Source organism: Cervus elaphus, chromosome 9, assembly GCF_910594005.1.
Source record: "Cervus elaphus chromosome 9, mCerEla1.1, whole genome shotgun sequence".
Lineage (NCBI taxonomy): Eukaryota > Metazoa > Chordata > Mammalia > Artiodactyla > Cervidae > Cervus > Cervus elaphus.
Genome location: NC_057823.1, coordinates 84,774,761 through 84,797,713, shown reverse-complemented (window position 1 = coordinate 84,797,713; position 22,953 = coordinate 84,774,761).

The window sequence follows — 22,953 nt, the reverse complement described above, 5'->3', positions numbered from 1 at the left end:
GCTCAACTGGAATTCCATCACCTCCACTAGCTTTGTTTGAAGTGATGCTTCCTAAGGCCCACTTGACTTTGCATTCCATGATGTCTTGCTCTAGCTGAGTGACCACACCATCCTGGTTATCTACATTTACTGACATTTATGTGAGTGTGCCTATGCATATGTGTGTAGTTCATGTTTGTAGAGTGTGTATTTTTGTATTTATGTGTATATACAATAATACCAAAAACTAAATATTGAAATCAATGACTTACATTGCAAAACCCTGAAAAGAAATAGTGAATTCTTTGTTTTCTGTACTACACTATATGTGTGTGTGTTAATTGCTTAATCATGTCTGACTCTTTGGGACCCCATGGACTGTAGCCTGTCAAGGCTCTTCTGTCCATGGAATTCTCCAGGCAAAAATACTGGAGTGGGTTGCCATTTCTTTCTCCAATAGGGCACACTTAGAACTCAGCAAATTAACAAATAATAATAATTATTATTCTGTAATAAAAATGGTCACAGAGGGCAGACTTGTAGCAGGAGAATCAAGTAGCATAGTAATAATTGAAGTAATCTGGTCTCTGGATGAACATGAAATTTTCCATCTCTTTTGCCCCCAGGAGTCTCTTAAAACTATTCAAGTGAAATCTGATTCACAAAACTCTAAGGATATGTAAATGTGAGGATTTATACTGTAAGTTTGCTGTAAGTAATGGGTCAGTGAACATCTGGGAGAAAAGCATTAAAGAATAGTCAGGTTGAGATATTTTGTTTTTAATTTAATTTATTTAAGTGCACATTTATAAGATCTGCACCAGGAAGCTACCTCACACTGAGGATAAGAGTCTCCAGCTCTAAGAGGAGCATCTATCCCCAAAAGAGGACAGCTTGAGACTCTTTGAGGAGAATGACGAAGAGATGAAAAGTCTTGAAAATATGCAACACATTGCTCTATACATTTGTATAACAAGCCTCAGTGAGAAATTCTTCCACTACTTAGTGCCCTTTTCTTCCAGGCAGAGCATAATTTTAGATATCCACTCTTGTGGTAATAATACTCATGGTCAGGGTACCACCTCAATTCAAACCTGGGGCTCTTAATACAAAATAGTTAAATACCAACTTGCACACATTTTGGCCTAAATGGAAAAATGGGGGGTAAAAAAGCCTTTTGTTCTAATACAGATTTAAAATAAATGTAGTAGAATAGCAAGACAGGGACCAATTTCACTTATGTTGCATTGGATACTGGTAAGGGACACTGGGGAGAAGTCACAGAGTTTTCCTGGGTAGTTATAGGAACCAAAGAAGCAGGAAAGAAGGACATACCTAATAGCAGCTTTGGATAAAGATTTATGCTATGCAAACTACAAATGAGTCGGGGGGGTTAGGATGTTAGGTATATCCAGGGGAGTAGTTACAAAGAGTGTGGAAAAATAGCTTCAAGTTAAAAATTGAAAAGCCCAAACTGCCACACTCAGGAATTTATAATAGAGTGTCATGATAAATCTATGTAGAAGATTATTATCCATTCAGTTCAGTTCAGTTCAGTCACTCAGTCATGTCCGACTCTTTGTGACCCCATGCATCTCAGCACGCCAGGCCGCCCTGTCTGTCACCAACTCCCGGAGTTTATTCAAACTCATGTCCATCGAGTCAGTGATGCCATCCACCCATTTCATCCTCTGTTGTCCCTTCTCCTCCTGCACCCAATCCCTCCCAGCATCAGGGTCTTTTCCAATGAGTCAACTCTTCACATGAGGTGGCCAAAATATTGGAGTTTCAGCTTCAGCATCAGTCCTTCCAATGAACACCCAGGACTGATCTTCTTTAGGATGGACTGGTTGGATCTCCTTGCAGTCCAAGGGACTCTCAAGAGTCTTCTCCAACACCACAGTTCAAAAGCATCAACTCTTCGGTGCTCAGCATTCTTCACAGTCCAAATCTCACATCCATACATGACCCCTGGAAAAACTATAGCCTTGACAAGACAAGACCTTCGTTGGCAAAGTAATGTCTCTGCTTTTTAATATGCTGTCTAGGTTGGTCATAACTTTCCTTCCAAGGAGTAAGTGTCTTTTAATTTCATGGCTACAATCACCATCTGCTGTGATTTTGGAGCCCAAAAAAATAAAGTCTGACACTGTTTCCACTGTTTCCCCATCTATTTGCCAAGAAGTGATGGGACCAGATTCCATGATCTTAGTTTACTGAATGTTGAGCTTAAAGCCAACTTTTTCCCTCTCCTCTTTCACTATCATCAAGAGGTTTTTTACTTCCTCTTCACTTTCTGCCATAAGGGTCGTGTCATCTGCATATCTGAGGTTATTGATATTTCTCCCGGCAATCTTGATTCCAGCTTGTGCTTCCTCCAGCCCAGCGTTTCTCATGATGTACTCTGCATATATGTTAATTAAGCAGGGTGACAATATACAGCCTTGATGTACTCCTTTTCCTATTTGGAACCAGTTTGTTGTTCCATGTCCAATTCTGACTGTTGCTTCCTGACCTGCATACAGGTTTCTCAAGAGGCAGGTCGGGTGGTCTGGTATTCTCATCTCTTTCAGAATTTTCCACAGTTTATTGTGATCCACACAGTCAAAGGCTTTGGCACAGTCCATAAAGCAGAATTAGATGTTTTTCTGGAACTGTCTTGCTTTTTTGATGATCAAGCAGATGTTGTCAATATGATCTCTGGTTCCTCTGCCTTTTCTAAAACCAGCTTGAACATCTGGAAGTTCATAGTTCACGTATTGCTGAAGCCTGGCTTGGAGAATTTTGAGCATTACTTTACTAGCATGTGAGATGAGTGCAATTGTGTGGTAGTTTGAACATTCTTTGGCATTGGAATGAAAACTGACCTTTTCCAGTCCTATGGACACTGCTGAGTTTTCCATATTTGCTGGCATATTGAGTGCAGCACTTTCACAGCATCATCTTTCAAGATTTGAAATAGCTCAACTGAAATTCCATCACCTCCACTAGCTTTGTTCATAGTGATGCCTTCTAAGGCCCACTTGACTTCACATTCCAGGATATCTGGCTCTAGGTGAGTGATCACACCATTGTGATTATCTGGGTCGTGAAGATCTTTTTTGTACAGTCCTCCTGTGTTCTTGTCATCTCTTCTTAATATCTTCTGCTTCTGTTAGGTCCATACCATTTCTGTCCTTTATCAAGCCCATCTTTGTATGAATCAAGGCAAATTGGAAGTGGTCAAACCGGAGATGGCAAGAGTGAACGTCTACATTCTAGGAATCAGCGAACTAAAATGGACTGGAATGGGTGAATTTAACTCAGATGACCATCATATCTACTGCTATGGGCAGGGATCCCTTAGAGGAAATGGAGTAGCCATCGTGGTCAACAAAAGAGTCCGAAATGCAGTACTTGGATGCAATCTCAAAAACGACACAATGGTCTCTGTTTGTTTCCAAGGCAAACCATTCAGTATCACGGTAATCCAAGCCTATGCCCCAACCAGTAACGCTGAAGAAGCTGAAGTTGAACAGAAGACTATTATCAGTTCAGTTCAGTTCAGTTTGGTCGCTCAGTCGTGTCAGACTCTTTGCGACCCCATGAATCACAGCACGCCAGGCCTCCCTATCCATCACCAACTCCCAGAGTTACTATTATAGTCATATATAAATTTTGAAAATCTATTTCTGACAAAATATAAAAGGTAAATTGGAAGCAGAAGAGATGGAGGTTATGGATTATGAACTGAAGACATCTGTGTACCCCTTGGAAGTGAGGATGGTGGTAAAGGGGTGGAAATGATATGACTTAAAAGGATTGGATTAGAAGATGAGGGAGGATAAACAGTAGAGATGAGTTCAGGTTTCTAACAACTGTGTGTAAAACCTTCACTAAAATAGATAATATACTTTTAGTAATGGGGAGAAGAAATAAAGTTTATTTACTAGACTTTGTCAGTTTATTTATTAGACTTTGTATGGCTCCTTTCATTCTTCCTATGGTTATCATTTTCCTATCTTCATATTTTCCATATTCCATATTTCCATATTCCAAGATTTTCCATATCTTCTTACATGGTGCCTGTTGCCACTGTACTCTAAAGAACAAAGAAAACATAATTTGGAAATTGTGGCAGTCAACTGAGAAAATGCAATCAAAGATGAGTCCAAGGCAAGAGGACTTTTCAGTAGGAAGTGTCCAGCACCTGTGTTTCTCTTCTCTTCATCACCTAGGAGACTCAGCCTCTTTTGACTTTATATAGCAGACATATCCAGGGGAGTAATTACAAGAGAGCACGGAAAAATAGCTTCAAGTTAAATTATGAAAAGCCCCAAATGCCACGCTCAGGAATTTATCATAAATAGAGTGCCATTGATAAACTTATGTAGAAGACTATTATAATCATATATAAATCTTGAAAATTTATTTCTGACAAAATATAAAAGGCAAATTGGAAGCAGAAGAGATGGAGGTTTGGACTTCCTTTGTGGCTCAACTGGTAAAGAATCCACCTGCAATGCAGGAGACCTGGGCTCAATCCCTGGGTTGGAAAGATGCCCTGGAGAAGGGAAATGCTACCCACTCCAGTATTCTGGCCCAGAGAATTCCATTACAGTCCATGGGGTCACAAAGAGTTGGACACAACTGAGCAACTTTCACTTTCACTTTCTTTCACAGCAGACATAATTTCAGCTGGTGAATATGTATTGATTTATTCATGTAACAAGCATGCATCACTTTGAAGTTATTACAATAATTGTATAATGTACTATGTATATTAAAATGTATAAATATATATTTTCTTTAATTAAATTCAACATTTCAAAATATGGTGGGCATAATAATAGCCTCTACAGTGGTTTACATCTTAATTCTCAGAGCCTGTATTATGTTATACGGCAAGGATAGATTAAAATTGCAGATGGAATTAAGTTTACTATTCAGCAGCACTTCAGATGAGGCTATTATCTTGGGTTATCTAGGTAGGACTACTAAAATCTGAAGGTCCTATAAGTGAAAGAGAGAGGTATGATAGCATCAGTATGTTGCAATGTGAGGAAGATCCGACCAGCCACTGCTGCCTTCTCAGATGCAAGAGGGGCACAAGTCAAGGTGTGCAGGCAACTTCTAGGAGCTGAAAGGGGAAAAGAACCATAAACAGAGTCTAGCCTAGAGTCTTCAGAAAAGAGTACAGTCTTGCCAAACCCTTGGTTTTAACCTAGTGAGACTCTTTTTTAACTTATGACCTCTAAAACTGAGATAATAAATTTGTGATTTTTTAAGCCACTAACTTTGTGGTAATCTATTACAGCAGCAGTAGGAGCATTTCATTTTTTTTCTGTTTGTTTTGTTTAATGAAATGTGGTAAATTAGCAAATGATTTTAATGTATTGTTTGAGGAAATGAAATTTTTAATAAAATTTCTGCATCATAAATGGTAAGATGTTTCTATAAGTTATTTTTTTTAATGGAAAGGCTTTCCACTTAATCTTCACTCATCTCATATATCCTCATCTACAAGAACAAGGAGAGCTAATTTAATAACTAAATTCTAGATAGAATTTTAATACACAGTCTATGCAACTTTGGAACTAAACAGCTTGTAGTGCTTCCCAAATTGCCCATTGCTGTATAAAAATATATACTACTCTTTTGGAGGCTTATAGATGATAAATGTTTAGCCATGGTGGTTATCTGGTGGTTATCTGGTTATTTGGCTAAGTCGTGTCCGACTCTTATGACACCATGGACTGTAGCCTGCCAGGCTCCTCTGTCCATAGGATTTCCCAGGCAAAAATACTGGAATGGTTTCCCATCTCCTTCTTCAGCAGATCTTTCCAACCCAGGAATTGAACCCAGTCTTCTGCATTGCAGGCAGATTCTTTACTGACTGAGCTATGAGAGAATTCCTTAACCATGGTAGAGAGCATCTAAAATTTTAATGTGCTGTTTGAAAACTGACCTCCCAGTTTTCATAAGCTTGGGTAACTGCCCTTGTGTGAAACCTAGACCTAGTTACTCACTTCTAAAGAATAGAATACGGTAAAAATGATAGGATGTCACTTCTCTTGCTATATGCCGTTCTTGTCTTGTCAGCTGCCCTGTAGAGAGATCCTAGCATCAGGGACTGCTGTCTATAGCCAACGGCCAGTGAGGACCTGAGGTCTATCAAAAGGCACGTGACTGATCTTGGAAGTGGACCCTCTCTCAATCAAACCTTTAAATGACTGCAGTCCTAGCCAACACTTTTACTGTAGCCACATGAGAAATCCTATACCAGAAAACCCAGCTCAGCTATGCCTAAATCCCTCATCCTCAAAACAGCAGGGCCATATTCATTGTTTTAAACAATAATGTTTCCAGGTAATTTGTAAAGCAGTAATAAATTAGTAACACATAGCTAAACCACATGGAGAATAAATGCTATTGCATATATAGAAATTCAGATGGAATTTGGAACCCCAATAGTTTGACTCTATCTTGTATTTATGATTTTTGGCTCTATAGATAGAACTATAACCAGATTAGCATTGATTTATATTTAATATTAAAATGTCTAAACTTATTATTTTTAATTTTTTTTCAAGTTCTGTTTTTCAATCAATAAAGATTCTGAGTGTGATTTGAGACAGATAGGAAATGGCAGAGAAAGGTGGAGGATGTGGACATGTCAATTATTAGACTAAATTATGTGGAAATCTTCCAAAGACTTTTATTTTTCCTTCTATCACACTTTCATGAACTCAGATACAAACTGAATATATTCGGAGGTAGTTTTTTTGAATAAGCAATTTAGAGGTTATTTTGTACTGGTCACCATGACCCAGCCACTGAAATGTTTTGATCCCTGGCTTTACTAAAATTTGTCTGTTAAAGAAAAAAAAATAGTAGAGTCTATAATAATAATGATGCTCTGCTTTATTTGAGTTTTCCAAAGCAAAAGAGCCAATGAAAGTCAGCCTCTCTCTAAATTTGGGAGAGAGGTTCCACTCTGAGGGGTAAGAATGTGCAGGGCTGATGGGAGATCAGATCAGAAAGGGAGCCACTGGATATTTATTTACCCATTGGCTGGGCAGGGCCTGATCACTAAAGGATCTGGACTTCACCTTCTTGTCTGTTGAATCAAAACTTGAAACCACATCCCAAACAGGGAACAAACTTTGCTGAATTAACAGTTAAAAATAGGATTCAAGAGCAAGATAATAGGAGACAAGTACTTTTACGATATAAAAGTAGAGGTTAGGTTGTGAAAAAAGCTGTATGGTTTTTTTAATGTTTTGCATCTTTCAATCCTTTGCCAAATTATCTACATCAATAGTATACAATTTTTGATGTGTTGAACTGACCAAAGAAAGATATGATTTTTGTGGAGAATGTTGCTGGAGTATTATGAAAATATCCTTTACTTCCTCCAATGGGTGAAGCCGAGTCACGTGAAAAACCCCTTGGAAAAGTTAACAAATGTTCATTGTGGTTGGGGAACCACAGTTGACTGATATCTGATTTACCCTTGAAAAGTGCACAGCCCACACACCAGCTAGACTGGACTATGCGAACAGAATAGTGGAAATAGGAGAAAGATAGATATATTTTCCTATGGACCACATGCAGACAGTAGGAGAAAGTCTGACTAGGTCATTTTGCAAAGAATCATAACACAAGGTGATTTTCTTACTAGGTTAATCAACCTCAGTATAAGGAGATAGAGACTCACCATTATATTCAGAAAGTAAAAAAAGCAAGTTATTGCCTGTCAGAGAAAAGGACTCTTCAATCACTGAGATAAAACTTTTGTATGGGGAATTTTTATTATCTGAAAATGACCAAAACAACCCTCTGAAATATCAACATAAAAAAAATCAATAGAAATGAAAGTGTCACTCTTAATTGGGTACAAATTATTATTAGAGAATTTGTTGGTATTATTTGACAATGATTCATTGGTAAATCTTTACATTTTAGTCATTCTCAATTTTATTTTGTTGACATTTTGATATTATAACTCTTTTTTTTTTATTATAACTCTTTTAACTGATACAGATATGGTTAAGGTCAAACAGATAATTTTTAATAGCATCATGTAAAGCTTATTGAACCTCAGGTTTATTTTAAGTAAGAGTCCACAGCCAAAGTGGAAATTTGTAGATGGATTATTTCCTATCTATAGATGTTTACAGAAATAGGCCACATGTAGAACACAAAATAAAAAGTTTCAAAATACAAAGGGTCAATATTTGACCTTTTCTACACTAGCATGGCTTTGAAGAATCAATATTTTTCATTTTCTTAACCTGAAAGGAAAGCACTGTGTTAGTACCAAGAGACATGCTGTCTGGACCTATTACTGTGGTTGCATCCTAAAGCACACTTTCATATTAATAATTTAAAAACACACTCAAGTTTTTTAGAATAATTTCTCTTTTAAGCAAGGAAAACAATCATGAAAATGATTAGATTTTTGGATAAAATAAGAACTTTGCTAAAGCTGTAGAGTATTAAACATTTGCTTAACAATTGTAGTATGGAAGCTTATAGTAATATTAAACTCATTTATTACTGAAGGAAGATGAACATTGTCTGAAAGTATATCTTTAGATATTCACGTTGGGTTTAGAAAAGGCAGAGGAACCAGAGTTCAAATTGCTAACATTCACTGAATAATAGAGAAAACAAGAGAATTCCAGAAAGTAACATCTACTGTTCTTTATTGACAACACTAAAACCTTTGACTGTGTAGGTCACAACAAACGGTGGAAAATTCTAGAAGAGATGCAAGCACCTAACCACCTTCCCTGTCTCCTGAGAAACATGTATACAGAGCAAGAAGCAATAGTTAGAACTCCATGTGGAACAACTGACTGGTTCAAAATTGGGAAAGGAATATGACAAGGCTGTATATAGTCACCCAGTATATTTAAATTCTATCCAGAGTACATCATATGAAATACCAGGTTGGATGAATCACAAGCTAAATCAAGATTGCCAGGGGAAATATCAACAACCACAGATATGTAGAGGATACTACTCCTCTAATGGCAGAAATTGAAGAGGAACTAAAGAGCAGCATCTTGATAAGGGTTAAAGAGGAGAGAGGAAAAGCTGGCTTAAAACTCAACATTCAAAAAAATTAAGATCTTGTCCCATCACTTCATGGCAAATAGAAGGGGAAAAAGTGGAAGCAGTGACAGATTTTCTTTCCTTGGACTCCAAAATCACTTCATTTGGTAACAGCAGCCATGAAATTAAAATGCTCATTCCTTGGAAGAGAAGCTCTGACAAACCTAGAAAGCATATTAAGAAGCAAAGACATCACTTTGAAGACCACAGTCCATATAATGAAAGCTATGGTTTTTCCAGTAGTCATGTATGGATGTGAGAGCTGGACCATAAAGAAAACTGAGCACTGAAGACTCGATGTTTTCAAATTGTGGTGTTGGGGAAGACTTTTAAGAGTCACTGGACTGCAAGGAGATCCAACCAGTCCATCCTAAAAGAAATCAGTCCTGAATATTCATTGCAAGGACTGATGCTGAAGCTGAGGCTCCAATACTTTGGCCACCCGATGCAAAGAGCCCATTCATTTGGAAAAGACCTTGATGCTGGGTATGGTCGAAGGAAGGAGAAGAGGGCAACAGAGGATGAAATGGTTGGATGGCATCACCAACTCAATGGATATGAGTTTCAGCAAACTCCGGGAGATAATGAAGAACAGGGAAGGCTGGTGTGCTGCAGTCCATGGAATTGCAAAGAGTCAGACAAAACTTAACTACTCAACATAACAAATATTCGTTAGTCTTAACCTGCATAAAGGTCTTTGGAATTGACCTCCCAGTTTTAGAGAATTTACCTTTCTTTCCTTCCTTCCTTCCTTTATTTTGCCAGTCATTCCACATAGTCATCTTTCCAGTTTTAACAGGATCAAATGTTGATTAATATGAAAATATTTTATGATTGGACTGAGTTCGCATTATTGAATGCCGGGTGAATGTTATTTGTATTATTTAGGTCAATTCACTCACATTAGGGATTCCATGACACAATGTGATGTTAAATGCAAGGGTACAAAATGGAACAGACACTATGACTGCATTATGTGTATAGAGATCCATATGTGAGTACAATGGATAGGTGCATGCCAAGTGTTTAAGTCTTGCTTGAAACATAGAAAGTTTCGTATTTTATTTTATAATTTTTGTTACATTCTAATTTTTCTACAATGTGTTAACACACAGAACACAACTTTATTATTTTAAAAACCAATGAGCTTTCAAGAATAATAGAACCTAGATAGTTTTGGACCCAATGGACCATAGCCTACCAGGCTCCTCCCTCCATGAGATTCTCCAGGCAAGAGTACTGGAGTGAGTTGCCATTTCCTTCTCCAGGGGATCTTCCAAACTCAGGGATCAAACCCGGGTCTCCCTCATTCCAAGCAGATGTTTTAACCTATGAGCCATCAGGGAAGCCCACAGATAGCTTTCAGAAAGAGAAAATGTAAACCAATTGTAACCATTGTTACAGTTAATTAATGGTTTTTTACCTTGTATTTTGTCCAAATTTCCCAAAACAGTATAATATATTACTGTGTGTTAGCAATGTGAATATTTTCTGAACTTGGAAAAAGTCATAGATATCTTTATATGTCTTTTCTATATTCTTCTTTCAACCTAGTTATTAATAAACTTAATGGCATTTCAGTAGTATAGCATAGGCAAAGTAATTAAATTTATCTTAGGTATATTAAACTAAGGAAACTAAGGAGATATTGTTTAACAGCATACTGCTTAGAAAGAAAAACAAGTGACTATATAATTAGCACAGATTCATTACCTTAATTTACCACACCTAAGTCATAAAATGTCCAATAGGCAATAAGATGAACTTATTTTAAGTGACATTCTTTGAATATTTTGATACAATCTGCATTGTACATTCTTTACAAGTAACTTGCTCATTTTTTAACATCTAAGGAACACTGATCATTTTCCTTATTAATCTTTATCCTATCTGTTTTGACTCAGGTAGCATTGTTGAGCATAAATGTAAGCAGTGTAATTTATCAGTTTTTAACCTACCCCCAAATTCAATAGAGTATATCATCATAGCACACAACAAGTGATTCCCTAACATCTCATTTTTCATTAAACTATGAACCTCAGCAGCTGCTATTGTCTTTCCCTTCCCCACCCTTTTGATAATGATGATGATAGAAGGGAAAGTAAGACAAGAAAGAAGAGACAGAGGTAGAGGAGGAAGAAGAAAAGTGAGTAAAGAAAAGGAAAGAAGAGAAGAAGAGAAAAACAAAAATAAATCAACCATTTAATGAAATATACCTGGCTTTAGAGTAGGCTATTCATATAAATGACTGTATTAAAAACATATAATAACTGGAGATTGTATTAGTTTCTGCATTTTACAGATGAGAAAATCAACATTCACAAGGCTAAATAACAGTACAGCTCACACACATGTTAGGTAAAACTGCACTCAGAGTAGTTTTTCTGACTCCCAAGTGTTTCTCACCTTATTGCCTTGAGTTTTCTCTTCCCTGTTTCCCACTGCTCCTGTTTTTACCTCCCTATCCCCCTTCCAGTAAGCTACCCTCAGGGAGAAACACAGTGAGAGGGTCACAGTTGTATAAAAGGCAGAGTCTTTCTCATCAACTGTGGATTTACGTCTCACTCAGATGTTAGAAGTGTTGAATTGTGGACAGTAAAATATCTGTGTATATTTTTCTGCATATTTTAAACAGAGTAAAATACAAAAATAATCACTTTCAAATTAATTTTTACAGTGTTTCATTTTTTATATTTACAAATAAATCTATCAATATTAAATACAGAATTTAACCTCTACTTAATACAAATTAAAATGAATAATTGAGGTAACTTCCATGAAAATACCAATTATTTTACCTGTTTGGAGGTATCATTTAGGGGAAGTCTTGATTGAATTCATCACTTACGAATTTAATTCTCTGTAAATTCCATATTCTAATATGTAGCATTTTTTAATGTAAGATAATTATGAAAAAGAGAGTTGGTCAAGATAAAACCAATACAATATGAAGTTGTATAGATAATTTAGTGGAAATATTTTTGGTTTGAATTATTTTATTAAAATTCACTTGATTAATTATATTAAGCATTCAGACTATCAGTGATAAAATTTTTAATTATGCAAGATTTTAGATTTTAAATGTCAAAAAAATGAATGCATTACATAGCTTGAATCCATATAATTAAATGTTTAATTTTATTGCACATCAAAAGATATAAATTGTTCACTGTATGTGTTAAAATATCTCATTTCCACATGTTGTCCACACCCCATTATGGAGTTTAACCAAGCTAATCCAAGAAATTGCGACTAAAATGACTAAGTGCCTTGCCTTCAGATTAATTCTATTTCAAGCCATAAATAGAAATAAAGAAGATATTTATATAAAAATAAAACTTTGCTTAATAGAGAACTCAATTGACATTTCTGCCCTATGGTTATAGTGTTAGTCACTCAGTCATGTCTGACTCCGTGTGACCCCATGGACTGTAACCTGCCAGGCTCCTCTGTCCATAGAATTCTTCCATCAAGAATACTGGAGTGGATTTCCATTCCCTTCTCCAGGGGATCTTCCCAACCCAGGGATGGAACCTGGGTCTCCTACACTGCAGGCAGATTGTTTACCCTCTGAGCCATACTGGCTTAGTAACTATTATAGTTGTTGGCAAAATAAAGCTAATGCATCCTTCTTCTGTATGTCAGATTCATTTATTGAACTTTGGTATAACATATGTTACCTGACCTGCTTGCTATAAAATTTAAATTCTATCATTGTAATTATTTATTAAATAAAACAAAACTTTCCATTAAAGTTTAATCAAGGCATTTTAGATGCCAATTAATAATGAAGAAAGCATGACACAAAACTTATTTTAGCATGATTTTTTTACTTTAGTTTACAAAAAAAGGATAGAAAGGAAATAATTGTTTACTATCCAAATATACCAGAATTATTATTTAGACCTGATAATAATATTGAATAAAATAAATGGAAACCTTGAACCAAATCTGTAATAATTAACAGACTTGATGAATTACTACATAATTATTTAGTCACCATGAAACTATACTCTGATTGCTTTTTTATTAAGTCAGTTTGCATAATTGTGAAGATCTATGTGTTTAGAGTGCATTTCAATAATCAAAACTGGAGAAAATAATTCAGAGAAGAAAATAAGTCAGTGCATATATGATTAAAGTTAAGACTCAAACAGGTCTCTCTTTTAATATAAAGCATTAAGTAGAAAAATTACAAACTGAAGCGTTTCTCTTTTTTTTAATGAAAGAAAGCAATATATATTCACATTTTAGATTTTACAATTAGGCCATCTGTTTTTAGCAACAAAAAAATGAATGGATATATTGCAAAGATATTTTAATTTGAAGGAAAGCTGCCAGGCTCCTCTGTCCATGGGATTCTCCAGGCAAGAATACTGGAGTGGGTTGCCATGCCCTCCTCCAGGGGGTCTTCCTGATCCGGGGACCCTGTGTCTCATGTCTACTTGCATTGGCAGGCAGGGTCTTTACCACTAGCATTTCTTAATCTATAGAAATGTATCTCTTCAGCTGGGTTCTCTAACTAATATTTTTTTATTGTTCTTTGGTTTTTGTTTTGTCCACAAGATAATTATCTTCACAAATTTAACACAAATGACATTATGTATATTTATATTATATGCATACACATATATATATACATACACATACAGACGTGCATACATATGCATTCATATGTCTTTCTAGATATGTATAGGTATACTCAACCATATTTATTGTTTATTCAGATTTAGTAAAAACACAGTTGCAAGTCATAAAATAATACCGTATATTTTGTATGATGTTTATATCATTAATTATTAACAAAAGTCAAGTATTTTGCAGTTTACTATTTCCGGAAGTAGAAAAACTGCAGTGAATCAATGAACATAAGTCTGAAGCAAGGCAATAACCACATTATTTTGATTGTTTCATTTGGCAGCCCAAAACAGAGAGCCTTCTTTAGATACTACCAAAAAGTTTCTGTAAAACTGTCAAAGCTTCACTTGAGAACAGAACAGTGGGAGTGATGGAATCACAGCAGGTGGTGGAACTCAGCTCAATTTTTCCTATTGCTTTTTAAAATGGCATTGATCTTATGCAGCAGATGTGGTTCTTGCTTATTCTAGGCTCTCCCACTATTACCAGCTCCCTTGACTTAAGTGAAAACTTGACTCTTCCACATTGGAAGCCCTGTTGCAGTTGACCCTATCTGTCTTTCCAGTGCCTTTAATTTAGTTTCTGGGCTTCCCTGGCGACTCAGATGTTAAAGAACCTGCCTGCAAGGTGGGAGATCTGGGTTGCATCCCTGGGTTGGGAAGATCCCTTGGACAAGGGCATGGCAACCCACTCTAGTATTCTTGCCTGGAGAATCCCCATGGACAGAGGAGCCTGGCAGGCTGCAGTCCATGGGGTCGTAAAGAGTTGGATGCAGCTGAGCATCACAGCACAGCCCATATTTAATTTCTAGTTAGAGATTTCTTAAGCATGGACTTTTATTCTAGCATTTGAAAGTAAGGAATAAAGCAGAACCAATAATGCTATGTAAGATTTGCTGATATGCAGTTTCAAGTTGGTAAGGTTCAACTCAGAAAACTGCAGAGGTTACATACGTTTGGGCTTTATTCCTTATTCCACTCTGAAGAAGAATATTCTCTCACCTCTGCTCTCCAGCCCCATCTCTGCATCTTTCTCTCTAAACATCCTGGCATGTTTACAGTCTTCTCTAACTTTCTCTTTGGCCAAAATGTCACAAATATGCAGGCACATCATAAGTTAGTTTAACCTTTTGAAACACATGCTTTAGCACTTATCACACTCTTGAGCAATTACTTGCATTTATTTCCACCTCCACCACATGATTTTGATTTCTTAAAACACAGGAAGTTTTTCTCACTGACCCAAGTAATTATTAAAACAGTGTTAAATGAATGAATAAATAAATTAGTGCTCAAGTGAATGATTTAAGACTAGAAAATTAGTGTGAGGATAAAAATCTATAATGGTGATCATGTATTTACCTTCTTTGTGCCACCACCTACTTGTTATGCAAATAGCAGTTTTATCCCTGTAGAAAGTTCATTTTGATCAACATTTAAACACATTTATTATTGTCTTAAACTGATATTTTGAGTCTATATATTAAATGACAATTACATAGTCCTGTCATAACTTTCATTCTACAATAGCTTACTTACCATCCAACACAACTTTGCAGTAAGGCCATATTTTGCTTTTACAAAAAAAGGAATCAAAGAACCTAGATTAATTTTTGTTTTTATAAAATGCAACCCCATGGCCAAAGGAAAAAAAAAATACAAACCATTCATTATCAATCATCTCAGATTTACTCACTTCAAAACATCCCATGGATATACACTTTTTTATTGTTTCACATGGATACAAGTAACAAAATAGAAACAAGTAACAAGACTAATACCAATATCAAAACAACCAAATGTGTAATAAGATTGCCTATTATTTGTGTCAAGGTATTAACATAATCAAGTTATTTAACCTAATGTCAATTTCATTACCTATTAAATGTACATTAAAAAATCTCCTTTTAAGATAGATGTATCAAATGTAATTATGTATATTAATCCTAGGGTAGAGTAAAATGCAAAATATAAATATGGTCTATTATTATTTCACATCCGAGTTCTTCCAGCAATTGGTTACCTATTATTCATGTATTATCTACAGATTTTATGTATTTTCCAGGTTATTCTTTCATTATGTACTGTTAAAGAGTTTTCTATTCCCCACTATTTGTACTCCCAGATGGCGGAGTAGAAGGAAGTGCACTCATCTTCTCCTGAGAGAACTCCAAAATTACAACTCGCTGCTGAACAAACATCAACTGGAGAATGTTGGATCTCACCAAAAAAAAATACCCTGTGTCCAGGAACAAAGGGGAAGCCACAGCAAGACGGTAGGAGGGGCAAAATCACATTTAGAATCAAACCTCAACCCACCAGAAATGCTCAGAGGGCTCAAACAAAACCTTGTGCCCACCAGGAGATCCCACAGAAACTGAGATCAGACCTGCCTTTGAGTGTTTGACTGTCTCCTGAGGAGGTACGGGTCAGCAATGGCCTGCCACATGGGCAGGGGCTCTGAGTGCAACAGATCTGGGTGTGGCATAAACCTTCTTGGAAGAGGTCGCTAATGGCCCCAACATAGAGCCATCAGAATTTACACAGGACTGAGGAAACAGACTCTTGGAGAACACAAACAAAATCATGTGCACACCAGGACCCAGGAGAAAGGAGCAGTGACCACACAAGAGACTGACCCAGAGTTGCCTGTGAGTGTCCACAGGTCTCGGGTGGAGGCGTGGGTCAGCGTGGGGGGGCACTGCTGCTGGGTGGGGGGCACTGAGTGCAGAGTGTGCAGGGACCATTTAAAGGAGTTCCCCATTGTCTTCACATCCTCCACCATAGTTTGGTCTTAGGTCAAACAACAGGGAGAGAACACAGCACCATCCATCAACATAAAATTGGATTAAGGATTTAGTGAGCTTGGCCCCAACCATCAGAATAAGACCCAATTTCCCCCACAGTCAGTCTCTCCCATCAGGAAGCTTCCATAAGCCTGTTATCCATCAGAGGGCAGACAGTATGAAAAACACAGTCACAGAACCAATCAAACTGATCACATGGACCACAGCCTTGTCTAACTCTATGAAACTATTATCCATACTGTGTAGGGCCACCCAAGATGGACAGGTCATGGTGGAGTGTTCTAACAAAACATGGTCCACTGGAGAAGGCAGTGGCAAACCACTTCAGCATTCTTGCCCTGAGAACCCCATGAACAGTATAGAAAAGACAAAAAGATAGGACACTTAACGATGAATTCTCCAGGTCAGTAGGTGCCCAATATGCTACTGGAGAAGAGTAGAGAAATAACTCCAAAAAGAAAGAAGAAATGGAGTGAAAACAATGTTCAGTTGTGGATGTGACTGGTGGATGTGATTTGAAGTCTGATGCTGTAAAGAACAATATTGCATAGGAACCTGGAATGTTAGGTCCAAGAACCAAAGCAAATTGGAAGTGGTCAAACAGAAGACCGAAAGAATGAACATCAATATTTTAGGAATCAATGAACTAAAATGGACAGAATGGGTGAATTTAACTCAGATACCATTATAGCTACTACTGTGGGCAAGAATCCCTTAGAAGAAATGGAGTAGCCTTCATAGTCAACATAGGAGTCCAAAATGTAATACTTGCGTGCAATCTCAAAAATGACAGAATGATCTCTGTTGGTTTCCAAGGAAAACTATTCAATATCACAGTAATCCAAGACTATGCCCCAACAAGTAATGCTGAAGAAGCTGAAGTTAAATGGTTCAAGGAAGACCTTCTAGAACTAACGCCCAAAATAGATGTCCTTTTCATTGTAGGGGACTAGATTGTAAAGGTAAGAGGTCAAGAGATGCCTGGAGTAACAGGCAAATTTGGCCTTGGAGTACAGAATGAAGCAAGGCAAAGGCTAACAGAGTTTTGCCAAGAGAATGCACTGGTCATAGCAAACACCCTCTTCCAACAACACAAGAGAAGACTCTACACATGGACACTACCAGATGGTCAATACCAAAATCAGATTGATTATTTTCTTTGCTGCCAAAGATGGAGAAGCTCTATACAGTCAGAAGAAAAAAGACTGGGAGTTAACTGTGGCTCAGATCATAAACTCCTTAAGCCAAATTCAGACTTAAATTAAAGAAAGTAGGGAAAACCACTAGAATATTCAAGCAAGACCTGAATCAAACCCCTAACTTTTATACAGTGGAAGTGACAAATAGATTCAAGGGAATAGGTATGATAGACAGAGTGCCTGAAGAACTATGAATGGAAGTTGATGACATTGTACAGGAGGCAGTGATTGAGACCATCCCCAAGAAAAAGAAATGCAGAAAGGCAAAATGGTTGTCCGGGGAGGCCTTACAAATAGCTGAGAAAATAAGAGAAGCTAAAGGCAAAGAAGAAAAAGAAAGATATATACCCATTTGAATGCAGAGTCCCAAAGATTAGCAAGGAGAGATAAGAAAGTCTTCCTCAATGATCAATGCAAAGAAATAGAGAACAATAGAATGGGAAAGACCAGAGATCTCTTCAAGAAAACTAGAGATTCCAAAGGAATATTTCATTCAAAGATGGGCACAATAAAGGATAGAAATGGTATGGACCTAATAGAAGCAGAAGATACTAAGAAGAGGTGGCAAGAATACACAGAAGAACTAAACAAAATTGATCTTAATGACCCAGATAACCATGATGGTGTGATCACTCACCTAGACCCAGACATCCTGGAATGTGAAGTCAAACTGGCCTCAGGAAGCATCACTATGAACAAAACTAGTGGAAGTGATGGAATTACAGTTGAGCTATTTCAAATCCTAAAATATGATGCTGTGAAAATGCTGCACTCAATATGCCAGCAAATTTGGAAAACTCAGCAGTGGTCACAGAACTGGAAAAGGTCAGTTTTCATTCCAGTTCCAAAGAAATGCAATGCCAAAGAAAGTTCAAACTACTGCACAATTTCACTCAACTCACACACTAACAAAGTAATGCTCAAAATTCTCCAGGCAAGCCTTCAACAGTACATGAATCGTGAACTTCCAGATGTTCAAGCTGGTTTTAGAAAAGGCAGAGGAACCAGAGATCTAATTGTCAACATCTTTTAGATCATCGAAAAAGCAAGAGAGTTCCAAAAAATCATCTACTTCTACTTTATGACTATGCCAAAGCCTTTGACTGTGTGGATCACAACAAACAGTGGAAAATTCTTCAAGAGATGGGAATACCAGACCACCTTACCTGCCTCCTTAGAAACCTGCATCAGTCACAGTTAGAACTGGACATGGAACAACAGACTGGTTCCAAATCAGGAAAGAAGTATGTCAATGCTGTATACTATCCCCATTCTTATTTAACTTATATGCAGAATACATCATGTGAAATGCCAGGCTAGATGAAGCACAAGCTGGAATCAAGAGAGAGGGGAGAAATATCAAAACTTCAGATATGCAGATGACACCACCCTTATGGCAGAAAGTGAAGAAGACTAAGGAGCCTTTTGATGAAAGTGAAAGAGGAGAGTGAAAATATAGGCTTAAAACTCAACATTCAGAAAACTAAGATCATGGCATCTGGTCCCATGACTTCATGGCAAATAGAGGGGGAAACAATGGAAACAGTGAGAGACTTTATTTATTTATTTATTTTTGTTATCCAAAACCACTGCAGATGGTATCTGGAGACATGAAATTAAAAGATGCTTTCTCCTTGGAAGAAAAGCTATGACCAACCTAGACAGCTTATTGATTAGCTGAGACATTACTTTACCAACAAACGTCTGTCTAGTCAAAACTATTGTTTTTCCAGTACTCATGTATGTATGTGAGGGTTGGACTATAAAAAAAAAGCTGAGTGCCAAAGACTTGATGCTTTTGAACTGTGGTGTTGGAGAAGACTCTTGAGAGTCCCTTGGACTGCAAGGAGATCCAACCCATCATTCCTAAAGGATATCAGTCCTGAATATTCACTGGAAGGACTGATGCCAAAGCTTAAACTCCAATATTTTGGCCACCTGATATGAAGAACTGACTCATTGGAAAAGACCTTGATGCTGGGAAAGATTGAAGGCAGGAGGAAAAGGGGATCACAAATGATGTGATGGTGGATGGCATCACCAACTCAATGGGCATGAATTGGAGCAAGCTCCAGGAGTTAATGATGGACAGGGAAGCCTGGTGTGCTGCAGTCCATGGATTCACAGAGTTGGACATGACTGAGTGACTGAACTGAACTGAACTCCCTTGTAGGAGGATTATGTTGTTTTTGTTCAGTCACTCTGTTGTATCCAACTCTTTGGGACACCATGTACTGCAGCACTCCAGGCCTCTCCATCGCTCACCATCTCCCAAAGTTTGCCCAAGTTCATGTCCTTTGCATTGGTGATGCCATCCATCCATCTCATCCCTCTGACACCTTATTCTTCTGCCCTCAATCTTTCCCAGCATCAGGGACTTTTCCAAAGATTTGGCTCTTCATATCAAGTGACCAAAATACTGGAGCTTCAGCTTTAGCATCATTCCTTCCAATCAGTATTCAGGGTTGATTTCCCTTACAATTGACTGGTTTGATCGTTTTGCTGTCCAAGGGCCTGTCAGTCTTTTCCAGCACCATAGTTTGAAGTCATCAATTCTTTGGTTCTGTGCCTTCTTTATGGTTCAGTTCTCACAACCATACGTGACCACTGAGAAGGCCTTAACTTTTTCATGACATTTTCATTCACTATGCTCCCCTGTTTTTGTTTGCTTTTAAATATTTGATTTTTTTCTCTCATCTATTTTCTCTCTTTTCTTGGTTCAGAAATTGAAAGTTAACTGAAGCCAAATGTGATGATTGAAGTCAATCATGCCTACAACAGAGAACTGATCTAACCTGTTAATCTCTAGCAGTCAGGAGAGCCTGAACAATGACAGGCTCTGTGGTTTATTCTTCACCTCTTTATTGAAAAGAGATGCTATCTGCTATTATCTGTGCTTAGCAGTAGGCAACCAATACAGAACATGTCAAATTTTAGACACTAGCAAAATAGTATATTCAGCTCTGTCCAATTAGATAGGTTACTCCTTCATCTTTCTGGATAATATACTAAGGAATGCTAAATTAATATTATTTAATCCAGGACTTTTCATTTATGGGGAAATTTATGGTTGCCCACATCCTTTTAAAAAGGGGTTTGTTGTAAAAGCCTATGCTGTTCAATAGATTTAAAGTTTGAAAATCAACACCAGAACAAATAGATGAATGTTAAAATAGGGATGGAAGAGAAAAATTCATGTTGATGAGTAAGAAATAATATTCAAATGAGAAATATAGAGTAAAAATGTTTCCTGTATTTATCACAGGCATACTTCTTTTTATCATGTTTTCCTTTACTGTGCTTTGCAGACACTGATTTCCTGTCATTGCTCTCTTGTTGTTTGTTTTTATAAATTGAGAGTTTGTACCCACCCTCTGTCTGGCAAGTCCATCAGAACAGTTTTTCCAACAGCAGTTGCTCACTTTATGTCTCTGTGTTACATTTTGATGACTCTCAAAAAATTTCAAATTTTTCCCTTATTGTTATATGTTATGGTGATCTGTGACCAGAGATCTTTAATATTACTATTGCATAAAGATAATGATTCATTGAAGGCTAAGCTGATAGCATTTTGATGTCTTCCTTTTGATTTTGTGTAGCACAAACTTTTTAGTTTGCATAGCAAAAACCATTTGTTTATTTGTTTCTTGCTTTTGTTCCCCTTGCCCGAAAAGGCATATCAAAAAGTCATACCAGCATCCATGTCAAAAGATCTGCCTATGTTTTCTTCTAGGAAATTATAGTTTCAGATCTTACATTTAATTGTTTAACCCATTTTGAATTTATTTTTTCATATAAGAAAACATTTTAGTTTCATTCTCTTGCATGTAGCTGTCCAGTTCTGACAACACCATTTGTTGAAGAGGCTATCTTTTCTCCATTGTGTAGTCTTGTCTTTTTTGTTATAGAGTCATTGACCATGTAAGTGTGATTTCATTTCTAGGCTCTCTATCCTCTTCCAATGATCTTTGTGTTTGGTTTTGTAATAATCCATACTATTTGGATTACTATAGTTTTGTAGTATAGTTTGAAATCAGGGAGCATGATGCCTCTCACCTTTATTATCTGTGCTCAAGATTGCTTTGGCTATTTGAGATCTTTCGTGATCATATACAAATTTTAGGATCACATGTTTTATTTTTATGAAAAAACCATTAGTATTTTGATTGGGATTGCATTGAATGTGGAGACTACTTTAGGCAGTATGGACATTTCAACAGTATTCATTCTTTCAGTCCATAATTATTTGTGTCATCTTTAATTTCTTTCATCAGTGTCATAGTTTTCAATATAGGTCTTTCAGCTATTTGGTTCAGTGCATTACTAGGTATTTTATTCTTTATGAATGGGGTTATTTCCTTAATTTCAGTCTGATAGATCATTATTAGGGTATAAATATGCAACTTATTTATATATATATATTAATTTTGTATCTTACAACATTACCAAATTCATTGATGAGTTCTAGTAGTTTTCTGATGACATCTTTAGGATTTTCCATGTACAGTGACAGTTTTACTTCTTCCTTTCCAATTTGAATTTCTTTTTATCTGCTTGCTGTGACCAGGACTTCCAATACTGTGTTGATTAAAAGTGGCTATTTGTCATCATTGTCTTGTTGTTGGTCTTAGAGGAAATATTTTCAGTTTTTCACCACTACGTTAGCTGTGCATTGGTCATATATGGATTTTATTATGTTAAAGTATGCTCCTTCTATACACACTTTGCTGAGAGTTTTTGTCATAAACCAATGTTGGATTGTGTCAAAAAATTTTGTACCCATTGACATAATTATATGATTTTTATCCTTCATTTTGTTAATGTTGTATATAACATTGACTTGCTGATACTGAACTTTCCTTGCATCCCTGGGATAAATATCATATGATCATGGCATATAATCCTTTTATGTATTATTAAGTTCATTTTGCTAATATTTTTGAGTATTTTTGCATCTTTGTTCATTAGTGATATTGGCCTATAATTTTATCTTTTTGTAGTGTCTGTTGGGTTTTGATATCAAAGCAATGCCTGCCTTGTAAAATGAGTTTGGAATTGTTACCTTCTCTTCATTTTTTTGGAATTGTTTGAAAATAATTGATATTGAAATTTCCTTAAATGTTTAGCAAAATTTAACTGTGAAGTCAACTGGATCTGTACTTTCATTACTTGATCCAATTTCATTATGTAATTAGCATTCTCAAATTTTCTATTTCTTCATGATCCAGT